This window comes from Panthera pardus, unplaced genomic scaffold, assembly GCF_024362965.1.
Source record: "Panthera pardus isolate Hobbes unplaced genomic scaffold, ASM2436296v1 HiC_scaffold_16, whole genome shotgun sequence".
Lineage (NCBI taxonomy): Eukaryota > Metazoa > Chordata > Mammalia > Carnivora > Felidae > Panthera > Panthera pardus.
Window position 1 is genome coordinate 60447171 of NW_026526721.1, and position 21983 is coordinate 60469153.

A 21983-nucleotide genomic window follows, 5' to 3' on the forward strand; every position below is an offset into this window, starting at 1 on the left:
TGTCCCTGTTCCAAGTACATGAAATCGGGGGTGCCTGGCTGGCTCAGTCGGTAAAGCACATGACTACTGATCTCGGGGTTGTGAATTCAAGCCCCATGTTGGGTGTAGAATTTACTTAAAATAAATGCATGAAACCAGGAGAGTCCAAAAATGTATACTGGTGGTCTACTGTGGGGCATACATTATGCTGAACCCATAACATAGAAAAGTAAGGCATGGTCTTACCCAAAAGGAGCTCTGAGTAGGCAAGAAAATACTCTAATATAGTATAAAATGGGGAGAGGGTGTGTCAAAGAATGAAACAAAGCAAAGTATACACGCAATTTTTGGTCAACAGAAAGTTAAATATAGTCATTATATATTGGCCAAATTGTTACTCTCCAAGAAATGTCAGAACCATCCAAAGAAAGGCCCAACTGGGAGCATGATTGATAATGATGGGTGAACTAGTCACACAGCAAAGGACAAGTTAATGAGCATTGTTTCTCACAACAAAGTATGAGGATACCGTTGGGATCTCTGAGACTGTCTCTGGATAAAGACAAAGCTTGGGATGGACTTGAGACTTATGCTAGCATATAGTCTTTTGGTTTTGATCTGGTTGAATTAAAGAAGGAAGGAGGAAAATGGTTCTATTGCTATTTAAGAGTTGGGCAGTGAGAGTTGGGAACTGTATAGTTAAGAAACTTCCTCCTGAAAAAAAAAACAAACAAAAAACGGTGATGGATGGAACAAACAAAAAGAACCTTCTTCCTAAATCCCCCTAAGCAAATCAGAACTTTATGGTATTTGAGATTTCCTGCACAGTCATGCATTTCTGGATCTCACAAATGGGAACCGAGAGATGTCTGTGTGTCCCCAAGTTTATTACCTGAGCAGTTGAACTTTGAGATCACATTAGGTTGTTCAGGGATATAATAAAGCCCTCACTGGTTGGAGGCTTGAGTGACCCCCGGGGTCCATTCCTCAATCTGGTTCTACCTTATGAGTAGTAACCAACTTCACTAGAATCAACCCAAAAGGTAAGGAGGACCCCACAGTTAGAGAAGATATTCTTCAGTGAAAATTATGGTTAGCTGGGACTAGGGTTAGGGCTGGTAGGGAAGAGACAAGGAGAGTGCTGTTAATATGTTTTAGAAATAGGGGCGCCTGGGTGGCTTGGTCGGTTAAGCGTCCGACTTCGGCTCAGGTCATGATCTCACAGTCCGTGAGGGCTGTGAGTTCGAGCCCCGCGTCGGGCTCTGTGCTGACCGCTCAGAGCCTGGAGACTGTTTCAGATTCTGTGTCCCCCTCTCTCTCTGACCCTCCCCTGTTCATGCTCTGTCTCTCTCTGTCTCAAAAATAAATAAACGTTAAAAAAAATTTTAATAAAAAGAAAAGAAATAACCGCCCCCCTTTTTAAATCTCCACAATCATGACTATATTTGAGTTTTGATTGCTCTACATCTGAATGACTGCAATTTTCTCCCAGCTGGCATCTCTGACTAGAATCATCTCCCTCATACCACTCTGCACACTATAGCCAGGTCAACTCCTAAAACACTGCTTTCATTATTTTTGCTTGCTCAATTATTCAGCAAACTTTATTGAGTTTTAATTGTATGACTGTATGTTCTCATCACCCACAAAGAATAAATTCTGGATTCCATCTGCCTTTCCAAATTCATATCTTAATTTTCACCAACATGGATCTCATCTCTAATTTCCTTACTTCCTCTACACGCCATCATTCCCACTGCCATCCCTTCTTTCTGTTTGAGATTTTTCTTCATTGTCACTACTTCCCTGTTTCTGACAGCACACCATAGCAGTCCATCTTTCCTTCTCCCTGAAAGACCCTTTTTCCTTCATTCTTCAATGCTCAGCTTTTACATACACATATACATACACAAAATTATGTACAGTTAAAGCTCTCCCTCTACTATGAAGCCTTCCATGTATTAGTAGAGGTTATTCTGATATGAATTCTTATAGTATTGACTGCCTTTCATTATTACTCATTTTGGTGTGTAATAATAGACTAGTAATTTCCACATAATTAGCTTTAGGATCTAATTACTAATCTCTGCAACAAGACTATACAAACTATAAGCTCCTTGTAGGCAGGTATCATATCATTGACAATCAGTAACACTGTTAACTATTGTGACAGATACTAATTAAGATTAACATCATACTTGTTTCTAAATTTAAATTGTAACTCTTCTGGTGGTGCCTGGGTGGCTCAGTCGGTTAGGCGTCTGACTTTGGCTCAGGTCACAATCTCAGGGTTCAAGAGTTCGAGCTCTGAGTCGGGCTCTGTGCTGACAGCTCAGAGCCTAGAGCCTGCTTCAGATTCTGTGTCTCCCTCTCTCTGCCCCTGCTCTGTCTCACATGCTCTGTCTGTCTCTCTCTCTCAAAAATAAACATTAAAAAAAATTAAATTGTAACTCTTCCCGTTTAAGAGTCTGACAAATAGTGATAATAAAGAGAACACAATAAATATATCAACATATAATGGTTAATGGTCTTTACTGGATGCAACAATGTTGCATTTTGCTTTTAGTTCCTCCCCCTTTTACATGTGATATTTACTACTAGACACATTCTACACTAATGCTAACATTGCCCAATTAAATTTTACATTAAGATTTGGATGTTGTTAGCACCAACCCAGAGGTAAAGCAGCTATAGGGCAACTGAGACCTAGTTCAGGATATAAGATCTCTGAAAATTCATCAAGGGGCTAAGATAAGGACCATTGTGGGAGGCATAGCAAATAGTACAACACAAAGTCTGCCAAGGTTGTTGAATGCTATTTCTTACAGATATGGCTTGATATCAGCTTCCATTTACTTATTATTGATATAAGCATATTTTCCTCAAAATATAATATATATAGAAAGGGTTATGTGAACAACATGATACAAAGATCAAAATCAAGGTTGGAAACAAGGACATCAGATTAAAATGTGAATGGATAATGAATCACTTGTAAGATTAAATTCAAATTTCAAATGGGAAGAAGGCATAGGTAGAGGCATAAAGAACATAGTTGTAAAGATGATGTCCATGGCACGATGAAGGAAAAAATGAAGCAGATAGAAGGGTAGGCCTCTTATATTTATTGGAAATTTTTGTTGAGAGTTTCAAATCAGGCAAGAAGACAGAATTAACTGGGAGAGTTTGGACTGGAAGACCGAGAATAATAGTGAGGGACAGTGAATACTATGACCTAGGTAAATAATGAGGTCAGCATTTAGAACATCAGATAGCCAGGACTAAGACCTAAGTGAAGAGGCTGGAAGTAGAAGAACATTCATTCACTCATTCATTCATTCATTCACCCATCCTACATTTATTGAGCTGACATAAAAATTTATTGAACTATACTGCTGAACTGATCAATAGACCTGGATTTGGCCATGCTTAACAGAATCTACAGTTTAGTAAGAACTTAAGTGATAAGAAGAGAGGAACTAGAGTGAGTAGGTAATAGGAGTGAGCCCCGCAACTGAGTAATTCTGCATCAAGTACTGGAAACCAGCTTTTAAGGCTAAACTAGAATCCAACCCACCACATCCATGTATGAATTCCTTATATGTTCTCTGCTTAAGATGACATTGAGCTTAATGAGACATTGAGATTCATGTGAAGGTGAAGTTTAAGCCCACAGATGGGATAAGCAAGCCATCTTAGGTGGATAGGGTATGTGTGCGTGCGTGTTTGTGTATGTGGGCATACATACGCTTGTGTAGGTTTTTTCCTAACAAGTATTAACCATGACTTTACAGGGAAGGAATAAGTGATGACGAGGAGGATGATACTGGTGATTATAACAGCAGCCAATGTTTACTGGGTGCTTCCTGTGTACCAGGTATTGGGTGAAATATTTTACATTCATTAGATCATTTACTCACCACAATAATTTTATGATTATGGTATCATCATCTCTATTTTACAGATTAAGAAACTGAGGCACTGAGTATTAAACAGCTTTTCCAAATTCACACAGCTACTAAGTGGTAGGACCCAGGCACTCTGCCCTCTTAAGCACTCTGCTATGCTGCCTAAATCCAGAGGAACAATAGAAGAATTGTATTATCTCACGTCAGAACTTGTCTATGTCTATATAATAACTTTTTACATTCCCACAAATATAAATGTTCTGAGGATACTCTTACTTGAGCAATAGCCCTTCTCAGAAGTGTAACAATGGCATATTATGTTGTTCAAGCATATAATGAAAGTATCATGGTAACAGATGAGAGAGATTGGGCTCTTACAGATTTTAATTTTTAGGATACTACTTAAGCAATAAAGAAATACTGTGATGAAGTGGTAGAACAATAGGCAGGTCAATATGGAAAGTGAAAATATCAGTTTCAGTCAGCCCCTGTGTGGGGGTCCAGCTCTCGACATTTTCATTCTCCACTTCTCCACAGGGTGACATAAGAGTTAATAAGATGACTATTGAACACCTTTACCTTATGAGGAATCATAAGTTCTATTATTACTGTGATTTTTCTTAACCATGATAATTCTGCTAGAATTTCTTATTCAGACAGCATGTGGACAGATGAATCCTAACCAGGAATGAGAGTGACCAAATAAAACATCAGGACCATAATGGCTGAAGGAGTTGGGACTCTGGTGTCCAATTTTGTAGTGTCTACTCTTGACAAAGTTGATTGTTAATGTAGGGGTATAAACATGAAATTTTCATTAAAACAACAACAACAACAACAACAACAACAACAACAAAACACACCATATTTAGCTTTGATTCTTTCTTTTTTTATCTCCTGGAATCAATTCCAAAGCATCATAGACATTCAAGTCAATTATTACTGCTTGCAATTTTCAGCTTGACTATATCTCAAGACATAACGTCCCCTTTAGACATCAAGGGAATCACTTTCATGGAGCACTATATAAGCTGCATCTTACTGGGTACTAAGACTATCCAGTACTATTATTTTCAGAAGTGATCTGGGTCAAACAAAGAGGGGAAAGAATGGGGCAAGGACTTCTAGGCTGTAAACCCTGTTGTACAGGTAAGTCCAAATATCCCTATTTTGTAGCCTCAACATTCCAGAAGACCCCGACCTCACATTTGATAGAGAATATCTTGAAGCAGAAAAACAGGAACACCCAACCTCTGAACCCGCCAAGGGTTTCTGCCCCCTTTTAGCATTTGACCTTCAATGAATAATATAGCTGCTTTTGGCCCTTAGCTTGAAGTAGCTGCAAAGGTGACTGACACCTGTCATATTTTAGGACAGCTTATCACCTCATCCCCTGGAGTGGTTGAGTATTTATAGACACAAAGATAGAAATATAAAGCACATATGTATAGGCAGGAGTCCCCTGGAGGTGGCGATTAGGACCAGGCAGTAATTTTAGCTTGAAGTTCCTATGACTTAAATAGCCACTTGAGCTCTGCTCTTGCAGTTTACGATGTCAATAGAACCCCTAAATGAAATTACAGCCTTCTGATACGCAGCAGGATATCCTTTCTTTGCCATGCAATGTACACGGCCAGGAGAAATTGCTCTGTATATGGAGTTTCACTAAAGCAGAATTTATCATAAGGCTGCTCTGCTAAAATATCATTATGCTGTTATTCACTGGATAACACATCTAATGACTCGGGGTGCACTTGATAGCCATGTTTCAGTGAACACAGACGCACGTCCTGATGTGAACTGGGCACTCCAGTGCTGCAAAGCGCTATCGATTTCAATTCTACCATAATTTACACCTGGCTTGTTTTGCCAATAGCTTGAACCCATGCTAACAGTGGAACATACACATACAAGTATTAGAGACATCAGAAAGGAACTGTATAGCAAAAATGCATGCCGCCAACATTCTAAGATCCTGCTTTTATAATAATCTCCCTTGATGCTAATTAAGTATTCCACACAACTTTCTCTGTTATGCATGGGCATTTCCTCTGTTCTGTTAGCACTGTTCCATGGCTGCTGGTAAGAGTAATAATAACCTCTTACATTTGTACAAACTGTGGGTACTTCCGGGGCAGGATCCGGGTGCCAGTCATCTTGGTTCCCCCACCATTTGGCATGATGACCGGCCTATGATAGTTGCTCATAATAGTCATCCTTTCTGAGGCTCCTCTTCCTCTCTCTGTTCCATCAATGTGGTAAACTCCTAAGGATCAGCTCCCTTTTGCTTTCTGTCAATAAATTTTCTTTGAGAAGAGTCCACTCTATAATTATAACTACTACCATGATGCTGACAATTCAGATGATTGTCCAACTTATGTCTATCTCTGACCTATCTTCAGTTTTCCTGACTAAATCCAACAGCCTACCAGAAATCTGGATTCTCCCGATGTCTCAAAACAAACACATTCAAAAGCAAATGTATCAGCTTTCCAGCCTACAAAACCTGCTCCTCCTCCTCATAGATTTTCTTGCTTAGTTGTATGAGGCAGAAACCTGGGAGCAATCCAAAATGCCTTCTTCTCTCAATGCCCAGCCCAAAGGTTATTAAATTGTGCTCGTTCTGCCTCTTATCTCTTGAACGTGTCTCCTCTCTATTCCCACAGTTATTGTCCTAGTTCAGGGCTTCACTGTTTCCTGTCTGAATAATTTCAGTTGCCTCCTAATTTTCCTGCCTCCATTCTCCCATTCCTCCAATCCATCCTCCAGCCTGCTGCCAGGGCGATCTTCCATAACACAATTTGATCATTAACCTTCTCTACTTAAAACTTTCGATAGCTCCCCAAATGCCACAGGATGAAGTTAAAACTTCTCTGCATGGTGATCAAGGCCCAACATGATTGTTCCCTGCCTACATCTACAGCATCATTTTTCCCCACTCCTCTGCTAAACATTGGTGACACCGATCCCCAACTCTGCCTCATTATTTCCTATTTAAGTGCCTTTGCCCCTCAGCCTTTCCTCCCTCTGACCATCTGGGAAAATCCTTCAAAGCCCAGCATGGATTTATTAGCTCTTCTGTGAAGCTTTCTCTGCCCCCTGCCCCAAGGTACGTTCAACTGAACACACTCTTTTGTGCCTACAAAGTTCCTTGAACATCCTTCAATTATGATACTTAGCATATGGCATCATCCCAACTTGTCTGCCTATCTGTCCCTCCCGTGGAGCAACGTGAGGTCATGTCTTATTCATCTGTGTATTCTCACTGACAAAGTCAAAACCTTCACCACATCATATAAAGGCCTACATGCCCAGGTCCCCACTGCTTCCCTTCCTTTAGCTCCCACCATTCTTCTGCCTGCCTACTCTGATCCTGCCACAAAGACTACCCTGTTACCATTCAAACTTGCCAGATGCATTCTTGTCCAGGGCCCTTGCACTTGGTTCCATGGCCAAAAATGCTCTTGCTTAGATATCTATAAAATTTTCTTCTTCACCTTTCTCAAATGTTGCCCCCTCAATGTGGCATCTCTTCTCTCTTCAGTTGAAAATTACAACTTATCCCTGATACACTCTTACTCTCTTTCCTTCTTCACTTTTCTTCTCTTCAACATGATACACTTGACATATGTACTTGCTTATTATCTTTGTCTCTTGACTAAAATGTAAGCTTTATGAGAACACAGACTTCTGTTTGTTGTGTTTACTGTAGTATCCCCAGCCCTTGCAAAAGTACTGGGTGTACATAATGTGCTCCTCCATAAATATTTGTTAATAAATGCATCCATCTTTAGTTTCTAGAACAATACCTGACACAGAGTAGGGGTTCAAAATGCTTCTTGAATTAATAAATAAATGAGTGAGTGAATGAATTAATGTTAAATCCATGCTTAATGAATGCATTGAAAGAACAGTCTTTGTAATCTGATCCTCATAACCACACTGGTAAGTAAGCTGAGTGGGTACTATTATCCTCGTCAGACAAATGAATTAACTGAAAGGTAAGGAGCCTAAATTAAGACTGCATGGGTAGTTTAAGGTTTGCTACACTTTTCATTTCAATATTAAAAGGTACAGACAATTCTTTGCACTCTGTTCATGATGTGGTTCTAACATTTATTACACTATTTTGGTTCCTCTTGACTAGGAAGGCAATTAACGGGAGGTGCAAGGTGCTAATACTTTTTATTACGATTTGTGTCTTTCCTTATTAGGTGCCTTTCATAAAGCAGATCCTTTTCTTTCATTTTCAAAAGTGGATTAGGCACTCACACAATTTTGCCCCTCAGAGTGGTTCGTACATGACTACCCAAGAGGACATCATGCTACAAATCCTGCCAGAATGAACTGGAAGGTGAGCGTGGCATTTGTATCTTGAGGATGAACAGGTTGTTGATGCCAAGTTTGTGCTAATGGAGTTGTCCTTAATGTGTTAACACCCAAAGGAGAACAAATTCAACAACAAAACATTTTATTTTTTGGCATGTCTGTGGAGAGTTAACATTTCATTGTTCAAGGGTTAATTATCTATTATGTGAATCACTTCTCCTTCTTCCTCTGGCTGCTTACCTCTAGGAATTCAGTTTACTAAAGGATAAGTAGAGAAAATAAAAAGAGATGAAAAGGAAACTAGTACATTTCATTATATATATTAGAAGTTCTAGAAAAGAATTCTGTGTAGGAGAGAGAATTAGATGTAGTCTGCACATTGCCAAGTTGACTGACCATTGACAACAGATTTAATTAAAGTACATTTTACACAATATTTTGATTTCTTTTAGTTGTTGTTTATCAGGGTTGGTTTGTAGCATATGAAGTAACTCCCTGAATGTAATTCATGTCAGCAGGGTGCCATTCAAGGTGCTGGAATTTCTCCTCTCCTCTGATGTTCCCAGAGCACTAAAGGCTCCTTAGTGTGCTGTGGTTTAATGACTGAAGCAGCACCAAGAGACCCCACCAATTTCTCTACTCATCCATAAGAAACAATTGCACTTTTTAAAGCTGTATCGTACCTAAAAAGGGGGCATTTAATTAGTGCTTGTTAGGATAGTGCACATGATTTGGCTGCCTGTCCTCTTGCCCCTCTCTTTATTATGCTGTCCGTCTGCCCCACCCCTTCCCTGTCTAGTTCACAGGGCATTCATAGGCAGTCTTCATGCCTTTCCACATCTGACATCAGCCTGAGCTCCTAAGATGTTGGGTTTGAGGAAAGGAAGAACCACTGATTGACTGTAAGTGAGTACTAACACATTGGAGAGGCCTTTGGTCAATATGATATATTCTAGGTGATCTGGTACTTTCAGACTGCATGAGCATAACAAGTTGGGTATTTGGCCACCCTCAAGAGTCCTGGAAAATGAATGGAACCACTGCAAGCTCAAAACCCCATATCCCATCAGAAATCACCTGTGCATTGTAGAAATCTGAGAAGGTACCTTGGCAAAGCGCTGCAGATGCTGTCACATAGTTGGAAGATCTAATATGGGAATTTAAGGGGTTCAGATATAGAAGAGTTCATTGATTTGTTTTCTGGACATATTTCTTTTGTTGTAAGTAAAACATATACATTGTCAATGAGTTGACATATAGATATTCATTCATCACCTATTCCTCCATCCTCCACTTAGAATGAGGCAATTAGACATTGACTGGGAGGGCACTACATACAAAAAACTTCAAGTCAAAGCAGTATCTGATAAGGGCCAACCGATTTTCTAAATGCCATCAGTGTCAGAAGGGGAAGTTAACTTTTAGTTTGGGTTATCATAAAAAGCTTCAGAGAAAAAAGTGTAACTTGACAAGGATATGACATGGCTGGGTGTCTTGAAAAGGTGTCTGGAAAATTATAGTTGCTGATGCTGATATGTAAATACAGCATCAAAGTATTTAATGTACAACTAACTGAGAACCTAGAATAACTTGGGACATTTGTATATAGATTCATTCTTACAAAATAAAGCAAATTCATTAAATATATTCTCAATTTTAAGATAATTAATAGCAATTTAATTTCCTTCCACTTAATTTTAACTACTTTATACATATAGCCATTATTATTTCGAAACCGTATGTAATAGAATCTAGGCTTATAATCCAACATTTATATTTGTCAGAAGATAATTACTAATCTTATTGGCTAACCAAATCTCACCTTTTGCAGACACTCTTCATAAATATTTGTACAAAATTTCTGTGTTGTCAGTATGATAAAGTGTCAACTACAGTTCACTTAAGGTCAATTTATAAAACGTCGGACTGAATTTAAAGGCAAGGAAGCCTAGCTAGTAGTTGGTCATATTATCAATAGTTGAGTATACATATGTCATTATGCAAGTATATGCATTTACAAGCTAACATACATACACAATCACACGAAACAATGAATCAACCCCTTCTTTTTAACTTTTGAAAATATGCATCTTTTTAAAGGACTCACATCAATATAAAAAGCACTTTTATGTAAATAAAAAATTTACTTTTTTAAATTTAGTTTCTTATTGGTGTGATCATAATTCTGCTATTTAGCAATGTCACTTTTGTCTAACTATGACTGCCTAATTAAATGAATGTAACATACGGGTAGTGAATGCTAACATGATGCATGCAAGAAAATCTACATTTTACAACATGCATCCTCTGAAATGACATTTCAGTTTTTCAAGATGAGCACTGAGAAACTGCATTACTGGTAGTACACTATTAAGTTTTATAACATAGGCATTGAAAAAAATCAGGTAATAATACAACCATTTAAACCAAAAGAAATACATCATTATCTTAACTTGTGTATCAGAGATATACTGATCATATTCTGACTTATATACTCAAACTTAGCCGTGGAATTCTTCCACAGCCACGCGGACCTCCAGATCTTGCCAATAATAAGGAAAATCTCTCTGGCAGGTTATATATTTAAAATGTCATCTCTTGGGATACACTCTTAGAAATTCATGTTTATCTATTCTCTGCCTAAAGATGCTCAGAAAATTATATATATAGACGTAGGAGATTTCAACATTAAAATGTTTTCAAAGAGTTAGAGAGTCAGCCTGCCTTAGGTGTAGTCCTAATAGACATCCTTACCGGAGGCTTACGGATAGTTCTCCTGGGAGTCTGCAGCCTGAGTGTTAACTGAGGGAAGTGCAGCCTCCCGGTTAGGTCTTGGTGGTAGTGGGATAAAAGCTAGTTACTTTTTTTATACCATATTTAAAAAATTTTAACACCATTTTTCTATTCAACTTCTTTCTTTAGAAAACAAGAGACTAATGGAAAATCCCCAAGAAAACATTATAACATACAAACAGCACGGCCATAACTAGCATGCCTAACTGAACGGGCAAACTTTACCATTACGTACCATTAAACTTTTGTCACACTGGCGTTAATAAAACTGGGAGACTGCTTCCTGTCACAATGACAGGTGAGGGATTTGATGTGCCTCACAAATTGTAGGTATTGTGATAGGAGCCTGACTCTTTGTTCTAGAGGTCATGACAGATCCTTGATGAGGCTGTTGCAGGGGTCCGTCTCTGTAGAGAACTTGGGATATATGAGCATGTGTGAGTTTCCTGGTTAAGAATGTGAATCGCCCAGAGTAGCAAACAAAATTCCGAAGCTAAGTACCAATGTAATACGTTGGATGACTGCACCGGCTTGGACAAGGGTGCATACAACAGGCACACACAGTACACATCTGGTTCAATGTAAAATCAATGATTGCTAAAGCATTTTCAACTTTTAGGAGGAATCTACTGGCAATGTGTTAATAGCAAGGACAACTAAAACAATAAAATAGCATCTCTTTCCAAATATTTAAGAACATCGAGTAAGTGCCCCTTAGGCTGGGTTGTGGCTCTTGAAAGTTTTAGCCTATGAGAACCATATTGGGGACATCAAAGACTCCTCCCTCCTTCCAAAGAGCAATTCACTTCAGATGCTGCCACACAGTCAAATGTTTTTTATGGCCACCAAGGGTTTTTTTTTTGTTGTTTGTTTGGTTTTTCCACTTTTAATATTTTGGAATGTGCCAGATTCTTGAAAGTGGAAAAGAAGATAAGAAAACACGGTAAGATCAAATACCTTTGAAAAAGCAGCTAAGTAGGCACCTGATGGCAAAGGGCATACACACATTCTAGCCGAAATTCCACTTCCATGGAGAGTGTGAGTTATCAGTAAGGACATGGAAGGCACATATTGGCTCTGGAAGTTCGTCTGTGGACTCCTCTCCTAGTCTTGTATCAGACAGGATGCAACCACCCTCATTCCATTCCTTCGACAACTTCCCAGAGCACACTCAACCAGTCTCTTATATTGAGGACAATACTATATTTGGGTTTAATACTGTGAGGACAGTCGTCTAGTTTTCCTATGTCAGGATGATAAATTTCCCTGGAACCAAATAAGGATTCTCACTGCATTCTTCTATTTGATACCATGAATGCAGAAGAAGAAAGAAGAGGGTGTGACAAATAATATTTTCCAAGTGTCGGGTGAGGGGAGGTTCCCTAACATTTAAAAGCAACTGGTTCTTAGCAAAGTGATCATTAGAAGAACAGTATTAACAATATTCCTTTGCTATGCATCTACGTTTCTTCCCTGCTCAGCTGGGTACGTAAGTATTCTGAGCAGAATGTAAATGCTCAGAATAGAGTTGCGTGAAGTTGGTAGAGAGAAACTCCAAACGCACGATGAATCCCACTTTCATTTCCCCCTCTTACCAGCCCGAAAGCTACCTCCCTGCCCTCACACACTCACCTACCTTCCTCCTCCCACAAGCATGTCTGCTAGGCATGTCAAGGCTGACATCCATCGGTGGCAGCGTGAAACCTATGCCTGCACGATCCTCCTGAGAACAGACTCAAGGCTCTGCCATTGTCCATAGAATGCTCTCAGCTGTGCACACTAAACTCTTCATCATTCCGTTGGATTGTTTGGTAGCGTTTGAAAAAAACTGTATTTTTTTTTAAACACCCTTTATTTCCTGACTGCCTCAGAGACACCAAGAATAGAATCCTTGACACATCAAATTCTGGAACCTCACCACTCACCAGGACTGTGGTTCCTGATCCAAGGAGTGTCGACTGAGAATCAGCACAGTCTCTTGAGAGTGTCCAGGCCTGGCTGCTAAGCTCCCTGCTCTGATTAGTTTGTCGAGTTCACAGTGTTCCAGAGTGCTGAAGCACAGAAATTAGGGAGGGGAGGTGGAAGGAAAATCACTGGAGCCTCTTACGATCTAACTTCCACTAACTGAGAGGAAATGTCTTATAAATAAACAACAGCAAGAGAAACAAAAAAAAACCCCATCCCGTCCTGCCAGAGGAATGTACATTATTGTCTCCCGACGGAAAACTTTACACCACACCAGAATGCAGCCATGTCTCCTGAAACTACCTCCCTCAAAACAGAAAGAAAAAGAGAATCAAGAAGAAAAAAGGAACCAAAAAAAAAAAAAAAAAAAAAAAAAAGAGAGTTTTCATCCCCTTGAATTCTGTTGGGAAGTTCATGTGAGTTCCCAGTAGACAAACTAAACGAAGCAGTTTTAACAGTGTCACTGTTCCAGGATTTCTTGCGGAGGCTGCTTATTAGCAAAATTTCATTTCTGCCCAGATCATTGCTGTGCCATCCGGACATTTTCAGAAGGGAAGTTCAGGGAAGCGGGGGAGGGTACAACTGTGGAGGAGAGGAAGAAGAGAGGACAAAGGAACACTCCTGATGAACCGGAATGCCCTGGCCACGGCCATGAGAAAGCCAGCCCCCACCCACCACCCGACCACTGCTTGTTGAGGACTGGGTGATGCAGTGTGTGTAATCTACTTACTCTTTCTGCTCGGGAGGCTGAGGTTCCTACATTTCCAGCTCATGCTGGACTGTACCGTAAGCAACAAGTGAAATGAGTTCAGTGATCTCATTCTAGTCCTTCGACTCCTGTCCACATCGCTAAGCGACTGCACAGCTTGGCACAGGCCAGGATGAGTCAGCAGTCTCTGGTCATGAGAGGCCAGGCCTGGAATAGCAGGGGGGTTTAGGTCAGGAGCAAAACGAAGCAGAAAGGCAGTCTAGATGGCAGGGCTCAGCCCTGCAATACACGGAGATACTGCAGGTCAAAACGAAAGAGCCTCATCAGCTCTGGGGCGAAGACTGTAGGATTGTAGAGAAAGGAGCAGCAAGGGAAAAACTTAGAACAGCTGCCTACCAAAATAACAAGAACAAATCAGAGTACCCCAGGCAGAAAAAAGGGGCACTGGCAGAGCCCTGGAGGAGAAAAGATGTTCGTTAAGATCTCTGGAATTCCTTGTTTTCCAGTGTGCTCCTGAACTTGATTTCAGAAAGCAGTGGTTATCTATATACTATCCTGGTATTTTGGTATTGCTTTCCCAATTTGGTAAGCAGCAACACAAACAAATAAAAGCAAAGCACTGCAGTTAAATAGCAAGAAGCCTCCTACTCCCTAAAAGAATGTAATTACAAATAAAAGACTGATATCTGAAAGATGTACAATTTGAGTCACTAGTGTCTTTGTATATAACCTGCAAAATACTGGTCATAAAATAGCTAAAGAGTACAGAAGTACTCCTTAAGTCAAACTTGGGTGGGGGTAAAGAAGAGCTGAGAGAAAAGAAAGGGACAAGTTCAGTGATGAAACACAATGGACATATGATATTGTGTCCTTATTTCTACTCCATGGGGTCAGCATAGATGAACATCAGAAAAAGAGGCCTCCCACTAACAGGACTTTCCAGCATCTCTCCCTGTACAGTATTCCTCCAATATAGCAAGAGGAGAGGGAGAACAAAATCTCAGAGGGAGGAACAAGTTTCAACATAAAAAATAAATCACTAACAGGGGTGTGTGGGTGGCTCAGTCAGTTAAGCGTCCGGTTTTGGCTCAGGTCATGATCTCACAATCCGTGGGTTCGAGCCCTGCGTTGGGCTCTGGGCTGGCAGCTCAGAGCCTGGAGCCTGCTTTGGATTCTGTCTCCCTCTCTTTCTGCCCACCCGCCCCCCCCCCCCCTCCGGCTTGCACTCTGTCTCTCTCAGAAATAAATAAACATTGAAAAAATTTTTGAAAAGACCACTAACAGACGTTTTGTTTGGGAGGAGGCAATCACCCTATGAGCCAATGGATAAGGAAAAATCTTAGTATCTGAAACAACCTTAGAGGAACTGTATCTGGATACGGAGACTGGGGTGGAGACTGAGAATTATCAGCAAATAATAGTGATGACCTCATAATAAGGAGGAAAGCAATCTCAAGTCAGATGGTGTGCAGCAAGAACAACATGGAAAGAGAATAGATCTACAGAGTTGGGAAATACTAGTAGAATAATAAGGACCCACTATATGTTCCTAATTGTTATCCTTCAGAGTTGCATACATATGTAAGATGTGTAAGAAAATGGAGAGTAAATTGCATTTAGTTCTCATGCCCCAGTGGATCAAATTATTTCAACACATCTTTATTAAATGCTCAACCTTGGGCAGATGACCTTTCTAGCCTCAATTTTCTTTTCTTTGAAATGGAATGTTATCACCCTTATTGAATTATTTATAAGGCTTGAGGAACTGTTTGTCAATCCTTATCATAGCAGTGTCCATCACATGGTAAACACTCAATAAAGTGCTATTGTTTTTATTTGATTGTCATATCATCTTCGTAAATGCCCACTGAAAGAGTCATTTCCAGTGTTGTTTTACTGAATCCAGTGGAACCAATATAAAGGCTCCAGTAAAATCAGCTGCGTAACACTCTTCAGAGGATGCTACTTTAAAAAAGTTTATTTCTATTTGGATATATTAAACGTTATACTTGAACACAGAGGATGTTGAGAATCTATCATGTTAAAATCCTGACTTGGGGTATCTACATTATCAAAGCAGCTTGAAGCTTAACAGTGTCCAGTAACTAGAAGCCTAAAAAAAGAAAAGAGGGATTTTTAGAAGGTTCTCCAAAAGCAACAGGATAAAAGTGCTATTGGCCTTGACCGCATGATGAGGGTTTTTTACCAAAGGGGAAAACTTAGTCCAGTTGATCATCCCAGCCTAATTGATTAATTGTGGGTCTGACCATCTGGCTGATGAATGCTGACACCCAGCAGTGATTACTGTGTAACACAAATCCGGATGTGCTCTCCCTGATGCCTCCCACAATAATGGCAACTCTGAACTTAAGGTTAGTTTATTCAGGCCTCTTGGCTCAATCTCTTCATGGAACAGTGGTTGTGGCAGGGAATATTTTACTAGACCTGGTCAAGCATTATCTTCTCTTATTTCAGTTACCCCCTCCTTCCCAACTCCACGCCTACCCACTCCTGAGCCCTCACTTGCCTATAATCACTTTTCATGCAAAGCATTCCATCTGTAGTTTTCATCATACTGTCTGATTCTCTCATTTCCGGTTGCTCTATTCTGAAAAATATTTGGTCTAAAAGACCTGTACTGCTATTTCACAGGGAATCCTATTGAGACATTTTTATTGTATCTTCCTTGCCACTGGTTTGCTTTAAATTACTCTTAGCTTCTAAAGTAAAAACAAACAAACAAACAACAACGACAGCAAAAAACAACCAATGTGTGTGTATACGTGTGTGTGTGTGTGTGTGTGTGTGTGTGTGTGTGTGTATTTGCTCAAATTCTCCATGAGGTTAATAGAATACAAGGGTTAATAGAAGATAATTCTTATATCTTGAACATACATCTGATCCTCAGTTAGGTGTGTCCTATGGAGAAGACTCTGGAGCATTTTTCACTCCTGGAGAAGGAAAGCCAGGCTCCTGTAAATCACAGGGATCAATAGCAATGCCACCCACAAACCCATCTACACCTGGAGATAACCTGCACGTAGGAGAGTTCGCTAAGCAAATCAAATCTGAATGCATAAATATAAACCCGGGGGATTACAACCAAAGATTTTATTAGTTTTTGTGGGAAGGCACGGGGGAGTAAACTGACATAAAGTGTCTTGCACAAGCTTGGCCAATGAGTCACAACCAAGCGGGATCATCCATTTCCTCTCTCCTTTTCCCAGACTGATTTCCATCTCAAAATTCATCATGTTTCTTGTTCCCCACAGATGCTGAATTCTTCTATGTTCCAGGCTGGGTTAGTGTTAATTTTCAGGAGACGATGGCAATAGCACGCTGAACTACGGAGTTCCAGACTGGGAACTGGGAAATGTTTTTTGCCTGACTGTCAGTAAACAACTATGTGTCTAGGGCAAGTCAAGTCCCTTAACTCCCCGTGTCTCAGTCTCTTCATTGAAAAATGATAGGGTAGGACCACATGAACTCCATAGTCTCTGCCAACGCTAAGATTCTATGGTCCTATAGCTCATTTCCTTTTTCTCTCTGGCATCAACTGCTCAACCACTCTGCTTACAGTCATTTCTCTGCTCTCAGTTACTGATGGAAAAATATCTCCTTCATTTACTACCCGGTATTTGGTATTTGTAGTCCCGTTTTCTCTCTCTCTCTCTCTCTCTCTCTCTCTCTCTCTCTCTTTGATGCTGGATATTTGGAGTTATAAACACAAACATATCCAGATAGATGCTTTACATTTGAAGGCATTTAAGGAGAATAGCTTTCCCATGTAGAGCATTTAGCATTGCTCGGCATGGAGGAAGCAAGCCATCCAAAAGTGGAGCAAAGGGGCCAATTCACAAATGAGAGGAAGCCTTTCATAATAAGAGTCTCCAGACTCTTCAATTTCGATAAAGCTAAATGCTACCAAATTCCTACTACTTTTCCAATCAATCTCAGACATCATCACAGACACTTGGGACTACAAATTTGAGGACCAGCACTGGCAGTGATGCACTTCTTATTTCACCTCCACTATGTATTGCCAAGTAGGATTTAGGATGGCATAGTAATAAGAGCCAAGAGGACAATCTGTCATTTATTTTCCTCCAAACTTTTCGAAATTTCCCATTTGGGCTCTGTTTCCCAGTTTTAATTTGGTAACTGCCATTTTTCAGCATTTCTTTTAACAGGTTACTAATAATTTCTGATACAGGATCTCATATTTCATTTTGTGCTGCTAGGACTGCTGTTAATATTTCATCTGCCTTCAGTTCAGCTCGGAATAAAGGCTGCTAGGTTTTTGATACACTGTTAACACTTTGGTTCTGAGGATTTGATGACCAGTATTCATCCAGTTTGTCCATATCTTGTTGGGTCAAAGTAAGAGATTGCTTGTCTCGGAAATATCTCAGGGTGTGGTATACATTCTAGGGATACTTCAGAGTTTTTGTTTTTGTTTTTTTCTGGATATTTGATGAAAACAACAAAAACAAATTTTTGTGTTTGTTCACCCAGGTAACTTGCTATCTGCTTCAGTGGTAGTGTTCTGGAAGCAGAGTACAGTGGCTAAGAACCAGGGCTCATAGGGATATCTAGGTTCAAGTTCTGTCTCTGAAACTTACCACACATATCATGTTAGGCCAGTTCCTTAACCTTCCCAAGCCCCTGTTTTCCCACTGGTAAAACAGAGATAATAATAGTATCCACCTGTATTGCTATGAGGATTCAATAAATTAAAAAAAAGTGCTAAGGACTTTCCGAGTTCCCAGTAAAGGATGGGTGTCATTATTACCCTAGTATTAATAATCTACCAATTCACATTACAGTGTTATTTTGCAACATCTTTTCAAGGACAACAAATCACTTTTGAGTCCAGACTTCTGTTGTTTGCTTTATTATATAGTTCACATTTAAAAAATTCTCAGTGAAATCAAGTAAAATATTTTAAAGTTGATCCTTAACATGACATATACTTAAAAATAGTATATAACATCATATCATTATGTCACCTTTCAATGTAGCATCAGATTCTCAAAGTTTTTATTCATCTAATAGCCAGGCCTAGAGAAGGTGCCTTGTACCATACCAACGCTAATCCATTCCATAAAGAGATGGCTTATCATATTTACTTTCCCATACTCCCAAAGAATACAGATTATTCTAATATTCTTTGGGTATGTATTATTCCAGGTCCATTAGGAGAGAGAAACCACATAGCAATTTGAACAGGAAAAGTTTAATATAAAGAATTATTAACTATAACAGCGGATTGCAGTAATGAGGGAGTAGCTAGTAAGAAGTAAAGAGAATTCTAAATTATATAAGAATAGCAAATATAAGGAGCAATCATTACTTCTAGGGCTGGGACACGGTGCCCAAGGAAGAGTCTCCTGAAACCCAGGAGAGGGACCCAGATTTTGGTGGACCAGGCATGGATATTTATGAATGGTTGGCAGAGAAACTGCTGGGGAGCTGTACCGGCAGAACTTGCCGGACATCTGCACTCTGGGGAGCAGGGTGGTGTCTCACCTGAGGCACTCTGCTACACGAACCACCCAGTGTGTGTGCATGTGCGTGTGCGTGTGCATGTGTGTGCAGGCGTGTGTGGTGGGTGCTGGAGGGAAGCTACGGGTCGGTGGGCCCTGGAGAGGCTACATGTTCTTCAGCTGCTGGACCCCAAGGCAGTTGTGTGTGCTGCAGGGGCCGGGCCCTGGAGAAACCATGTATACTGCTGGAATCTGCTAAAGGAATACCCAGGAACCAGGAAGGAAAACCACGTCCTTCTGAAACTTCTCTCCAAACCCCCTGCTGACTCCCACCAGCTGGGAAAAGAAACATATTTAAAGAACTCAGATACATCTTCCTAGGGAACGTAAGGAAGGGTAAATTTGGATTTGAGAGGCAATGCATTGATAACTGGCCCAGTTATCATTATTTGCTCACATATTTTACAAAAATAGTTAACTTTGCTGATTACAATCCAATGTTCTGTTCACCTTCACTAATATATTAGCTCTGTACGGCTAAATAAATACTGTCAGAATTAAGGAAAATAACATTCTATTAAATAAGAGTAGAAATACTAGTATTTGTATAATATTTTCCCTCAAGTGATGCCCATGTATGTTTTACTTGTTTATAACTTACAGATCAAGAAAAAGATGTACAGGGGTGCCTGGGTGGCTCAATCAGTTGGGCGTCCGACTGCGGCTCAGGTCATGATCTCCCAGTTCGTGATTTCGAACCCCACGTGGGGCTCTGTGCTGACAGCTCAGAGCCTGGAGCCTGCTTCACATTCTGTGTCTCCCTCTCTCTCTGACCCTACCCTGCTCATGCTCTGTCTCTCTCTGTCTCAAAAATAAAACAAAATTAAAAAATTAAAAAAAAAAAAAAAGATGTACATAAATACTAAACTATTGACCTAAATTTATGCATCAGTAATCCCAGTCCAGAATCTTAACTAAGTGGGTAATCAGAGAGCCATTACAAAGAACCCACAGCTTCGAGACAGGTAAAAATTATCTTAATTATCATTTTTACTTTTTTTTCTCCTTTTCTTTATATTGACTCGAGAACTCATATTTGCTGTTGACTCATTTTTTGGGGAGACTGTTAAGTATAGGTTGCTAGTTTTCAGGAAAATGTATCATCTATTTAGCAGGAAATTTTTCCTATGGTTCCTGTCCTATATTGTCATATCCTCAATATCAAATAGAGAAGCATCAGGAAATGACCCATGTGGTGCATTCTTCAAGGTACACAGTGATCACTCTTAGAATTGGTTTTGCATATGAATAGGGAGCTATCTTGCCGAAATACTGCCCTTGTTTTGCCTAATTCCTCAATTCCTTTAAAAGGAGGCTTGAATCTGGCAGGCCTGGGTGGCTCAGTTGGTTGAGCATCTGACTTCTCAGGTCACGATCTCTTGGTTCATGTGCTTAAGCCCCATGTCAGGCTCTGTGCTGGCAGCTCAGAGCCTGAAGCCTGCTTCGGATCTGTGTCTCCCTTTCTCTCTGCACCTCCCCCGCCGATTCCATCTCTCTCTCTCTCTCTGTCTCTCTGTCTCTCTCTGTCTCTCAAAACTAAATAAACATTAAAAAGGGGGGGGGGCTGTACTTTTTATTCTCTAATTAGAGGTAGGGTTTTAAAACACAAACCTCTGACATTAGGAAAGGTTGTTGTGGTGAGAGGCTGAAGGCACAGTAAGCAGTTCTGTGGGGAGAGGGACTATGGAGCACAGACTATCGCCTCGTATTGACAAAGACCACAAAGCACACGTCTCACTCATTTACCCGTTTCTACCCAGGCCTTGCCACAAGTTGTAATGCCCTCACTGTTATGGGAAGGACCTACTTGCTTCTTCACAGTTGTGTTTTCTGAAAACCAGTGGTATCATCGAGCCAAGCAAGCCTTGTTGGGCCGTCTCGCAGTCGTTGGAGGCAGGCAGGCGTATCTAGGATGTTCTTTCGTTTGTGTTGTGTGTGAGGATTGAGGTTAAACCTCATGACCCTATGCACACTTGATCCCCACCTCCCCAGCAAACACCCACACCCACACACACACACACACACACACACACACACATCTCTCCCTTGCAATTTCTGAGTCCAAAGGGAGATGATGACAAAGGAGAGCCGTACGTCCACGTGAATCAGGCGGGCGAGTCCCTTTTATTTTAGTTTGCCCTTCTGTTCAGCAGGCTTTTCTGCTCTGACCCACTATACTTACCCTGTCGGCTGCTCTTACTAGCAACATGCCTTTTTAATCAGCCTTCCTGGGGTCTGCATTTGATTACAGCATTTGTGTTCTATTTTGATTCTTTTGTACTGTGCCCTGTGGTGTTAGCTTGAAAGGTGTTATTTATAAAATGAAATTCTATTGTATTGCCACTTGGATTCAAAGAGGACATATAATATTAATGCAGAATGTATTTAATAATATCTTGAATCTATTAAATCAATTTCTTCATGAGAACACAGAATGGGAGGGAGGCCAGTTGGTTAGTAACCAGGTAATGAGATTTAAGAATTACCTGAACTTTCCTTCACAAACACTTGTGAAAGCCGGCACAAGAATCATTCTCTTAACGTCAGGGTTTCCAGAAGGAGGCGACTACCTTTCCTCAGCCAGCCCAGTGCAGCATGCACCTGTTTAAACATTCAATTGTGAAGGCCAAACATTTTCCTAGGCCCTTAGATGCAAATTTTTTGACTAAGGAAACCATGAGGCGAAACACGGATATGACTTTTTTACTACCTAGGAAAATTTAGGTAAAGAGGGAAATATAATCACCTGTTTCC

General features: G+C 40.3%; 1 protein-coding gene across 42 annotated transcripts in view; it reads right to left on the reverse strand.

Moving 5' to 3' along the window:
- ZBTB20 (zinc finger and BTB domain containing 20) overlaps positions 1–21983 on the reverse strand; it is a 775662-nt gene that overhangs the window by 279931 nt on the left and 473748 nt on the right. For 4 of the 42 annotated variants that reach the window (XM_053903376.1, XM_019448029.2, XM_019448030.2 and 1 more), the window contains one exon: positions 21716–21830. The exons of 33 other annotated variants lie outside the window; for them this stretch is intronic. The gene's annotated coding sequence lies outside the window, so the exon portion shown is untranslated. Of the gene's footprint in view, positions 1–12934; positions 13311–13704; positions 14742–21715; positions 21831–21983 lie in introns of those variants that run through there. 5 more of the 42 variants (XM_019448066.2, XM_019448062.2, XM_019448064.2 and 2 more) reach the window with 3 other exon arrangements.